Source organism: Epargyreus clarus, unplaced genomic scaffold (genome assembly GCF_041222505.1).
Source record: "Epargyreus clarus isolate Ecla_fem2 unplaced genomic scaffold, WU_Ecla_fem_2.2 ptg000023l, whole genome shotgun sequence".
In the NCBI taxonomy this organism is placed as follows: Eukaryota; Metazoa; Arthropoda; class Insecta; order Lepidoptera; family Hesperiidae; genus Epargyreus; species Epargyreus clarus.
This window is the reverse complement of record NW_027332230.1, coordinates 14,474,946-14,487,037: the sequence shown is the minus strand read 5'-3', so window position 1 is coordinate 14,487,037 and position 12,092 is coordinate 14,474,946. Positions and strand designations below refer to the sequence as shown.

The 12,092-nt window shown below is 35.8% G+C and overlaps 1 protein-coding gene across 6 annotated transcripts in view; it reads left to right on the top strand.

Moving 5' to 3' along the window:
• Nucleotides 1-12,092, top strand: part of LOC140751664 (SH3 and multiple ankyrin repeat domains protein 3) — a 274,179-nt gene that overhangs the window by 58,485 nt on the left and 203,602 nt on the right. For 5 of the 6 annotated variants that reach the window (XM_073085643.1, XM_073085645.1, XM_073085648.1 and 2 more), the window contains one exon: nucleotides 8,688-8,720. The gene's annotated coding sequence lies outside the window, so the exon portion shown is untranslated. The remainder of the gene's footprint in view (nucleotides 1-8,687; nucleotides 8,721-12,092) is intronic. The other variant, XM_073085644.1, reaches the window with a different exon arrangement.

Genomic DNA, 12,092 nt, shown 5'->3' with positions numbered 1-12,092 from the left:
TCCTTTGAGGGAGGGAGGGTGGTACATACTGCATGGTTTAAAATATATACCATCATACATATTTGTAGCGGATTGTTGCGAAGTAGTTTTAATCTTAACTTAATAGTTAAGAGACTTGGTAAACAACAAAATTATACGATAATCCCTTATTAAAATCTCGAAGAAATATTGAAAAAATCGCAGAATATAAGTTAATACCTATATTTATGTGTGTTGCTAAAGTGTTACGTAAAAATTTGAAATTTGATTAACCGACTTCAAAAAGGAGGTGGTTATCAATTGGGCCGGTATCTTTTTTTTTTTTTTTTCTATGTATGTACACGAATTACTTCGCCGTTAGTGGACCGATTTCAATTTATTCTATAGGGACGAGCTGGATGTTGGTCCCATTTAAATATGGTTAGGATCCGTTGATGGGTTCTGGAGAAAATGGGGGGAACTCCTCCACCCATGTAAATAAAACAGTCATAACTTCGCCGTTTATGAACCTATTTTAATGCCTTTAATTTCGTGTGTGTTCAATTGTTACAAGTTGGTCTCATTTAAATATAATGAGGATCAGAGTGAGTTCTGGAGACAAAATATGTAACTCCTCAACCGATGGGTATAATTGAGTTTTGTTTGATGATATTTGGTGTAGGTTCTAATGAAATTGCAAAACCAGTTTATCATTGACTATTATTAAGGGTCTGATAATGTGGCTCGGAGTCAAATATGTAACTCCTCAACTGATGGGAATAATTAAGTTGTGTTTGAAGATATTTGGTGTACGTTCTAATGAAATTACAAAGCCAGTTCATCATTGACTATTTTTTATGATTGTACTTTCGTAATAAAAGTTCACTCATCTTTTCCCTGTAGAGTCTATAAAAATAAAAATAAAACAAATATCATAGTAGAATAAGGCCTCAGCTATTGTGTGAAGCCCGTAAAAGGTTCTCTCGGAGTGATGTCCGGAATGAAAGTTAGGATGCATTCTGAAAATAAATTTGAAAATAACGCTTAGTTATTTGCAATTACAGCAGTACGTGAACCTAAACATACAATTAATGCATTTGTGGTACACAAGTGTATTTACTCTTAAATGAATTTAAGTTTTTCAGACTGGTGAGGCGGTTTCGAATCCTTTTTTTTGTTTTGTTTACTAGGGGAAACCTTCAAAAGGTACTCAGTGTCGTGGGAGCGACAACGAGTTATGTGGGATTCTTACCGCACTAAAACCCCCCTGATGGCCGTGCTCAGCGTTGCCAAGAGGACTCCGGGGTCTCCTACGGAACACAACCGGAATCCTCTGAACACGTCGTGAGCTTCAGGACTCACCACACCGTCTGGTCTTTATGACAGTATGCGACCACACATACTGCCGTCCTTCCCGGAGTTGCTTGCTGGACGGCTCGACCTCCCAATCTTGCCGCCCGAAACCCCTGAAGCCCCCTTTTTAGTCGCCTCTTACGACAGGCAGGGGATACCGTAGCCCTATTCTAGTCCCGGGACTACAGGGACAGCGATTTCGAATCCTACTAACTAATTTCGGTACTAACTTCGGATTTTTCAAAGTAGAGATTAGTAGAAATAATAAAACAAATAATTCCACTGACCAAAAGTGTAGGAAAATATTGAAAAGAAATCAATAAACTCGAGATTTCTAGTAAAAATTCACACTTTTAGTGCCGAAAATAGTGGCTCAAGGCTTTAATCACTTGTATTAATAAGTAATTAGTCAATTTTTGAAAACATTCATCTTTAGCAGTGAATAACATTTGATGAACGAACAAATTCTTAAACAAAAATGCAAATTATTGCTTTACAAATACTCAAATAGGTATATATTTATTCCTGTTGCGAATTACATTATTTCTGTTGTAATTAAATTCGTTTTGCACGGCTCACGTATCCGTGTGTGATTGGCGTCATTAGCTGTAATACAATTGAATCCACGAGGTTTCCTTGCTTCGTACGGCTTCGTGAGGTCATCGGTGCACTGTGAGTACTATTGCATTATATTATGCATTTATCTTGGCTGTAATTGTACATAGTAACAACGTATGTATATATAGAATACATTTATCTGATCTTGAACTATAACTGCAATTGTATAACACATACATATTAACTAACTGATTGACTTACCTATGAGGCATCTATCTTAGTCCTCAGGAGTGGCAATGTATCTGTGGTTGGCTCCAGGTAGACCCTTTGTTCTATGTGGAATTAGTTACAGATAACCATAGGCGGTAGTCACTACAAACCATCAGATGGACCGGTTGCTCGACTCTCGTTTGAACCTCCAATTTTTTTTAAATGAATTTTTTAGAACCAAGGTAAGAAACTACCTGTCAAGTCCGATACCACATGATTTAAGTAAGCATATGCCTTGCTATTACCATTCTGACGAATAAAAGCCTCTTTCGCAATGATTGATGACAACAATCCAGACATCGGAGCGTCCTACGAACGCTGTTTTATTTCGCCGCTAAAAATATCGTTATATCGCGAGATAATGGCCCCAAGCCGACGCCATTAGAGGTCATTGTTGTTCCCCATCACGTCCGAAAATAGCTCCAACCTAGGATAATAACCGTGCATAGTAATAAAATTATTTTATGCAATACCTTGCAATAACTCATCCACTCAACTGTCGAATACCAACTCTATGTACGCCAAGTAGAGCGCAGTTTAGTACGGGACGTGCGTCAATCGATGCGTTATGCGTCCGCGTCGACATGTAGCTTGTAAAGGACCGTGCCTGAGCCATTTCTGTTTTTTTCCTTTTCGCGCGATCGTGTAATGTCTTGGGACATGTCTCGTGCGCTATGCGACCACGTGACAACCTTGCATTTACCCACAAAACACCGCATATGCACCTTAAGACTGCAATACAACGTCTATTTCCCACCGCACTCAAATTGGCGAGCTCGAGCATCATTTTGCCGATACTACCAAGCCAGTACGAACTACGAAGCGAGCCGCGATGGGCCTAGATTTTTTCCGTAATTGCCTTTATATTTCAGCACGGTTGACACAAATTACTTTGAAGTATTTTTTCTCTAAATTGCAGTACAAGAAGCGGCGATGTATTATTATGGGACCGCATTATGCATGATATCGCGGACAGAACATATTATAACTGGCTCTTTATTGTGCAAAGGAACTAAAATGAATAAGAGTTGTTGGTTAAAAGGCGGGCTTGAAAGTTTATTTATTAATAACATGATTGCAATCTTTTAGCGAAAAGTTATATCAATTTATGATGGAGGTATGAGATAGGGAGAGATGTGCGATCGATAAACGATGCAGATGTAGGCTTTGTGGGCGTTTCTTTTGCATACAGTTGCATTGTTCTTCAGAGGCAAGCACGGTCGTTATTTATATAAATAAATGGAATTGAATTGTTTATCTGACTGTCTTCCATACGAAGTAGAAGTAATGCTCGCTAGTTTTAGATACGGTTGGTAATAATATTGCGTGTAATCTAATTTAATATTAGCTTTGATATAAAAATTGTATATAGTAAAATTAATAGATATAATAAAAATAATTATGTAAATGTGTGTCTCATTATACAAATAACCAATTTCAGACCTTTATGTAATACTAAGTAATCATGAGGAAAATATACAGCATTTAGAAAAATTTACTTAATTATTTATTAAATGCACACTTTTATCTGCATGTACTCATGACTACTACTTACTATTCAAAGGAAACCTTTTATGGACCTATTCAAAATGAGTGTGGGAGTTGAATTTGGGGATAAAAAAGACAACTTTCTACACACAAAACAAATACACAAACACACAGATCAAAAAACATAAATCTAAATTCATCATTTAGATATCTACCTGGCCGGGGATCTAATCCGGGACCCTCTGCGCGTCCCACTGATGTGGTTGCTCAGCCACGCGGGTCGTCCAATCAAAGAAAGTGTACCCTTGATACAAATCAAGGCAACATCGCATAAACATTGCAATGGGTTACGAATAAAGTTGAAAATGTTAACCATTCTTAACTATTAACGTTTATAACCTTTCTAGTAATGTCTATCATATTTCTTTTATGTACAATAAGTTATTGTTAAAGTCCATATGGAGACTTGACAGGCGGTTAAAAGTATAATGATTTTTTTTACTAAAGGTCACTATCATTACATCATCGAAAATAAGCATAAATAATATATGGCTCGGACTAACCAATTATCCATGCATTGAATTTCACGCATGTTTACCGCAGCAATATTACATGACATGACGTTGGGACACGTCATGTAATATTGCTGTGTTAATAGGTATAAGGTTACAGTAATGATTGGCCCTTCGCTTGTTTGAAGGTAGAATTCAACGCCCCTTAGCATAAGGTGGGAAAAATTCGGAGACTATTCAACCTTTTTCGATCTCGACTACGCCATTGATATTGGGAATCATGCTTTATGCTCATGCTATATGGTACAGCCATGACAACGTTACTACCACATCTATTCTGCCTTTCAATTGTGGTATTAAGAGCTGATGTTTTGGTTTCAAAGGTGTTGTAAGTGACATGACGTCACAAACAACAAGTTTTTAGAGGTAGCAGCGTCCTTAATTACGATTCAAATTCCATCTTGGGTTGATTACAAATATCTGTGGTCGGCAGTGGTAGATAAAAATCGAATAATTATAAATATTTGAAGTTGTGAAATATGAATATCATATTAATGTTAAAACATATTAAAAAATATATATGAGATCGTTGACAACCCTATATCGGACACAATGAGATGTTATAAAGATATTTTAGATCTCTCGAAGCGCGTTCATATTCTGACCGCAGTCACCACAAATGAGAATGACTGACCGACTATTAGGCTGGGTCAAGTCGAGATATAATGTATTAAAGTATAAGCTTACTTTTTATGACGTTCATCGTAAAAATAAGTAGTCTATATAAAAATAGGTAGAGATAAATTCTGTATATCTATATGTCCATGGATATACGTATCGTCTTTTAAAATAATAAAAAACTGCTCGATGATATAGCATTCGAGACATAAAGGTGTTTAGGAGCATACCTACTTTTTAATAAATAAATATTAGGTGGGATTTCTGGTCTATATAATTACCGAGAACCACGAGGGACTTGATTACGGATAACTATGGAAGGTACCGATCTCTTAAGTTCAGATGAGCTACATGTTAGTCGCTTTTGCATAAAAAAATATTTTAAAGAGGAAAAAACATCATAAAACTACTTCTTAAAGGGTTCGCTATAAAATCTTTAAATGATAAATTCTTTAAATTATGCTCTCCTATTATATAATTTTGTATCCAAAAAGGGACCCAGACCTAGCTGTAGAGCAATAATAAGGAGGACCTTACTACATCAAAATAATATATATTTCAAGTAGTAAATTTGAAAATATAATTATGACTAAATATAGATTAAATACCACCAAGTAGGTAACAACAGCTATACTATTGAAGGTGGTAGAACCCTTTGTGGTTCGACTCCGGCGGCACCACCGCCACACCTATTTCTACCTAATAACAGCAGTGTTAAGCGCTGCTGTGTTCCGGTTTGAAGGGTGTGGTAAGGGAGACAGACTTTTCCGAGGCGTTCCAGCTTAGTCCTCAGGGGTAGCGGCGCATCTGTGGCCGACCTCAGGTAGGAATATCTAATCCTATCTGGGGTTGATTACAAATGTCCATGGGCGGCAGTAGCCACTTACCATCAGGTGGACTGCATGCTCGTCTGCTACTCTTATATTATAAAAAAAAAAAAAAAAACTATAGTCCAGATGGACTATAGTTTTTGTTACTGTGAACAGCAATTGTTGTATGACACGCAATTTACATCTACAACACGACCAAAACAGTAGGTAATAGCCTTGTGGCATGCCGAACTTTCTGTCTTAAGCCCATAACCCACATCTCAAAAGTTAAAGTAAAAGATATGATAAAATTTAAACCTTCCAAGACAAGAAATTGTCAGTTGACACGGGATACTAGTGTTGTATTATGTATAACCTTTTTTGAATAAATTCTAATTATCCACTTTTAATTGAAATTATTTATTTCAAAGAACGGTTATTCTGTTTATGTGATGTGCGTTTTAACTAATAACGTTTGTTCTAGAATAAAAATAAATTTTACATCCATATATTTCAATAGATGAAGTCCATAAATAAAATTTATTTTTCACAAAGTTATTACTATGTTGTCCTACCCCACTATGTTGCCTTATTTACAGAATGTTTTGTTTAAACTACAAAAAGTCTTCCGAATTCGAACTATTTTCCAGAAATCAATCATGATGTAAGATTTTATCTAAAAAACTTAAGTTAAATTAAACATTCTCATTAAGACAAGAATTCGGTTTTAAATTTATCGATTCCGCTAAATTTTGCACCTTGGGCTGTACTTAACGCCCCGGTTAGCGCCGTCAATAAATACACAAATGCCATTAAAGATTGCCTAATAATGACCACAAAGCATTTGTTTTGACACAGTTGCATATTCCAGCAGGCCCCCGTTCAGTTGCGACCCTGTAATGTTAGCTCTGATAACAGATTGCAATAGATTTCGCTAGGTTTTGTACTTTATCTACTCCGGCTCGGAATTTATTTCACTGTTGTTAAATGTCACGTAAAACAGTATGTTAAGAATTTAATCGAGACAATTCGTTTAAATTATTACGTTAGATTTTGAATTTGGTCAATTATATTTTCAATACAAATTGATAAAACCAATGTATCTGACTGTATTGTTACAAAACTTAGGGTGGGTGGCATTGAAAGCCCGGTCAAAGTTTGAGTTAAAGTTGAATATAACAGTAACTTTGACGGTAGCGATGGAATGTAAGAATTCTGTGTTGAACCAATTGATTTGTCATTAACCTCATTTGTGTCGATGCCACCACAATTTTTAGTCGAAATTGATACAGAGGGAAGTTGACAAACACAGTAACTTTAACTTTAACTCGATCAAAATCGAGTGGTTAAAGTTAGGTATTAGTTATGACGTAATTTCAACATCAACTAAAATGATGCAACGATTATTTTTTTAACCATGGATTTGACGGCTGGTTAGGCTTCTGTAAATGTTAAAGTTACATGATGCAACCCACCCTTAAAGTTTTCTAAACCTTTTTTTTCTCGAGGGGGAAACCTTCAAAAGGTACCCGTGTTCCAAAGGTGCCGTGGGAGCGACACGGGATTATGTGGGACTTTTACCGCACTAAAACCCCCCCGTCGTGGCCGTCCTCTCTAAACCTATATTTAGTGTAGCTTGTATTACTATACTTATACGCGGAAGGTCAACACTATAAGGAGACATATGTCAGAGAGTTCTCTGTAAAATGTCATAGCGCATATTAAAAATAATCAATCTATCTGAGAGAAGTGTGTAGAGTGTTAATGTAGTGTGAGAGAAGATAGTGTAGACGGTGATTATTATTAATTTTGATATTTTATTTATATTTAGACCAGGATATAAACAACCGTTTTCCATTAAGTCTACTTAGTCTACCGTTACAAATCGAAAATAATTGATGCCATTGTTTAGTTAAAACACAATAAAAGTATGTCAAACAGGATTTTCGGACAAATAATCGCAAACGTGATGGAAAATGGAGTTATATATTATTTAGTAGTACCTACTTTAACATTTTACATTAATAAGTTACTTAGTCTAAGAGTGAATAAAAATCTTGACATAATGAAACATCTTAATGTTAACCTTCCAATGTTAACCCTCTCCTTATGCCAGTAGGGACTTTTGCGTATTAAAGTTGCGTTGGTCCACAAATAAACCGCAAAAAGAATTAGTTCTTGTTGAATAATACCTTTCAACTGTACCAGTAGCAAATTAACCTATCAAATAGCAACCGAGAGCGCCCGTGGGAACTGTTAGCGAACCCGCGTATCCCGCCGGGACAACTAGAACCACCAATTGTGTTTCACTATAAATACCTGGAATATGTCAGGTGTTTATTTAGGTCTTTATTCTGTAGCACTACCATGAGTTGGCATAGAAACGCCACTATAGAAATTGTAAATAGAAAACTATTGTCATTTTGCTAGTGAATAACATAACTACTATCGTTACGGTATTTCTTGACAACGTCTGTCAAATTAATGACTCATGGGAAAGAATTTGTATGGCAATAGATCATAATGACATTCGCTAGCGATTTGATTTCGATAGGTTTTTTACGTATCGAGTTACGCCACTACGGATTTTAGTTCTACGAGTAACCACCAGAGGCGCTGTACAATTTTTCATACATTTATTTTACGCAGTCGCTAGCGAGTAATACTTTTGTAAACTCATGGTAGTGCTACTGTACTTAAAACAGTTACCTACACAGGCTTCAGGGTCGAGGAATATCACAATTTTTATTCGTGCATGGCCTATGATGTACCTATAATATTATAAGCGAAATTCCATTGTCTTTTCGGTAAGATTTGAATCGAAGTTACCGTATGTCTTCGTAATCCTTCGAAGCACGATTTTTACCGATGTTGAAAGTGACAGAAACCGCACAGTGAAAAATAAAAAATATGATTAAATTCGTATAAATATAAGAATAACAAACAATATACTTAAAACAAACTTTTACTTGACTAATTTGAAATCTGGAGTAGGTAGGACAAAATGAGTTGGGAGATATCTAAAATATAACTAAATTAAATTTGTTTGTTTCTGTTTCAGGTTCTACCAAAGGAAAGGCGAAAGCTGTGTATGGTAAGTACCTAATCTACGAGTATATTTAATCTAAATTATGCTTGAAAAATAATGTTGAACACATAATTCAATTTTTCTTATACGTGAAATGTAATTGTATACTGATAGTAACATAATATGTAAGCACTTATTTTTCTTTCTTTTCTTTACTTAACAATAATAAATTCTTCAATCAATATTTTCTTAAACAGTTATAGTAACAGTTTGCTTAAGGACCCTCTCTAGCCGCATACGAGCGACGTAAGAGCCTCAATTAAAGAATACCAGAAACTATCTAGAACTTCCACTTAAGGCCTAAGGATGCCATTAACTGTGTAATAGTTGCAGGTACTCACAGACCAATCATACAGGGGTATGTGTACACAAGCGGAGTACTTGCTACATAACTTAATATTTAATAATATTATAGTTTAATGACTTAAAAAACACGCTAAGATTGCACAAGGTAAATTTTAATTTTCGTTAATCCTGACGATCCTGATGAGGAGATTTGGACAAAATAATCAAAATCCTGTTTTTTTATCGGTTCACATCTATTTACATAAACTTGGCTAGGCAATCCATTTCTAAATACAGAATTTCATACATAATGCTATACCATTGTCAGAGGAACTTGTATATTAGCTTATTGTACAATCTTGAGTACCCGCCCTTAACACAACGATTCTACAACCTCAACAGTGCCATGCAGATCCTTATCGCAACAGTAGGCCCTTTGCGGCGCCTTACAAGGTCCGGTATGTCTTTCTCAATGCGAATAACTCTCCAAAACCAAATATTGTAGCATTTACAATCATAGTATTCCATTCTAAACCCTATTATTCAGAACATTAAGTAAGTAACGATGTAATAAGGGTAACTGCGTACACTAGAATAGCCTTCGATCCAGCGAAACGAGTTTTTTCAATCGAATACCCGATTAATAGGTTCGCAAATCGAATTTTGTTCGATTAATTGGATTATGTTGGGAATAATTGCGCAAATAAAAGTAAGCGCGCGAATAAATTAAACGAATAAAGATCTCTACATTCGTTCATGCTATTAATTTGTTCTCGTATGTTCATATATGTTGTGTAAGCGTAGTTCGAGGATGTTTATTGATTAAGATACTTAGATAGATTACTTGTACGTAACAAAATTAATCACGAATATAATATTAAAAAAGTAAATCAGATGCTTATGTACCATCGGTGTTTTTTCAAAGTGTGGGCCGCAACCCTCCAGGGGTTCACTAAGCCCCAATAAAGGGGTCACGAAGCCTTAGTAAAGAAGAAGTAGAAAATAAAGTAAAACTTCCAAAAGATAGTATTTTTTTAAAAAAAAATACCAAGAAGCGGAATAACTTGGTGATTTTCAAAAATATTTATTTTCAATAGTCATTATCCTATTCCACGCACACGTACATAATAAATAATGATTATTATTTAGTCACTGGACACTTATACAATACGCATTCGTATTCCTGAGACAGGATGAGTCATAGATTATCAGGTACGGGGTAGATATATTGAACAGGTCGAGCAGGGGACTGGCGCCAGTGGGCTGACAGGAATCTGTCACATAACTAGCGGTTGACAAACGGGGACCCATAAAATTGATATAAAATCTCCATTGAGATAGCCAATAGCTTGAGGAACGATTATTGCGACCAAAGAGGAGTTAAGTGGTTTACTTGTGTTTATTTATTTAGTTACACAGCCTTGCTCGGCTTTAGTTGTGGAGATACAGGTCCAACTAATAGAAGCGTAGGAAAATCATTAAGTAAATTTTATTATTGTTTTTTTTGTAAGGAAGGATTAGTTAACTTATTGTCAATATTGGTTTTTATTTTGGTGGTAAACGATCGATGCAGTCAAAATTATAGTAAGAGGTCACTGCTGTTCTTAACCATCTGTAATTTACTTTTAATAAGATCTAAATTGTACCTGAGATCGGTGGACTAAGTTGAAACACCATGTGTGTTTGTCTGGGTAACCAAAGGAAAATTCAAAAATAGTTATTGAAATAGCGAATCACAAAGGGATCAAAGCCCTTAAATATAGTTTAGGAGCAACAATGCTTCTTTGATCTATATTTTGAAGTTTGTCTTATTTTTCCAGTCTAATCCAAATATTAACGGGTGGTAGTCACCGCATCAGGTAGTAGCTCCTTTTCTTACTATATTATTAACTAACTCTTACCCGCGGCTTTGCTAGTGGTCAGAGGTCAATGACAATACAAAAAATTGATAACATTATCCTAAAGCTATGTCATTAGTGGTTTTTTCCATCCCCTGGAAACAGTACTTTTTTTCAGGAGGAAAAGTATCCTATATTCTTTTCTGGACCCCAGACAACGTGTCATCATTTCATTTCATGTAATCGGGTTTTCAGTTAAGGCGTGAGAGCGCTAAACAAATAAACAAACAAACTGACATTCACATTCATAATATTAGTTAGGAATTCTCAGAAAATGATCGCCACAGTCACTTTATTATACTCAATTGGATATACATATTCAATACCTTTATACTCCTTATAAAAGAACTGAATAACTCGAGCAGACCTCTTGCAATAACGCGCATTACCATGATATTGCTCCTTTGAGACTCACAGACCTTATCCACTTTCGTAATACATGCTTGACTGATTTAATTTATTAATATGACCTACATGCAAGATGTTATGACGTTTAACCCTTGGGACAAGACCTCGGGCTGGCTAACTTTGATCCCTAAGGTTTTAAATTGAATGATCCTAATGGTCCCGATAAAACTTTGTTCGTTTTCTAATTTTTGTAAATTGTAAAATAGTCGCGAAATAATTAAGTTACAAAAGAGAATATAGTCCACCTGATGTTAAGTGGGTTCTGAGCTCTCCAAATAAGGTTAAATTTCTACCTGAGGTTGGCCATACATGCCTTGCTGCTCTTGAGGATTAAGTAGTATGTTATCACAAAAATAGGATAAACTAGCGTTTAAAACTGCTGTTCTTAGGCAGAAACAGGTGTGGCGTTGGTGCCACCGGAGTCGAACTACTAATAGTTTTACGTCCTTAAAATATGAGATGGATGGGATGAAAGGTTTAGCTAGCCAAAGCCATTTCAACAGGCATACGCAAAAAAATACTAAAAAAAAATGTAGTATGAAACTTACCCATTAGAGTATAAAACCAGGTATTATATTGATCAAACCAAAGCTCGACACACCGTTTCAAGTACTCAATGGAGAAGAAACAGCGAAACAACATTCATTTCGTCTAAACAACGATCATTGTTCAGCTCCATCTCTGTGTCCATATAACTCACTCGTGTCGACATGTATCACTCTATACGAGTGGCGAAGGCGGAAGGTAACACAAATTGGCGGTACAATTTGCTCTCGCTTATGATGCG